Source organism: Gekko japonicus, unplaced genomic scaffold, assembly GCF_001447785.1.
Source record: "Gekko japonicus isolate JY-2015 unplaced genomic scaffold, Gekko_japonicus_V1.1 scaffold1141, whole genome shotgun sequence".
Classification (NCBI taxonomy): domain Eukaryota; kingdom Metazoa; phylum Chordata; class Lepidosauria; order Squamata; family Gekkonidae; genus Gekko; species Gekko japonicus.
The window spans coordinates 281181-281388 of NW_015167573.1; positions in this window are offsets into that span (position 1 = coordinate 281181).

Here is a 208-nt window from a genome sequence, read left to right on the forward strand (position 1 = left end):
ATCCTTTACTGGTAACCCTTGGTGGAAACGGGACCTTGGTATAAATTGGCAAGAACCCATTTATAAATTGCCAATTGCTGTAAATAAAGCAATTCGGCTAACAGTTGCATGTAGGGTTGCCAAGTCCTACCTGTTGCTGCATTGGGGGACTCCCGGCTTGCTCCTGGAGTGTGTGCGCGTGATGCGCATGCCACAACCACATCACCCA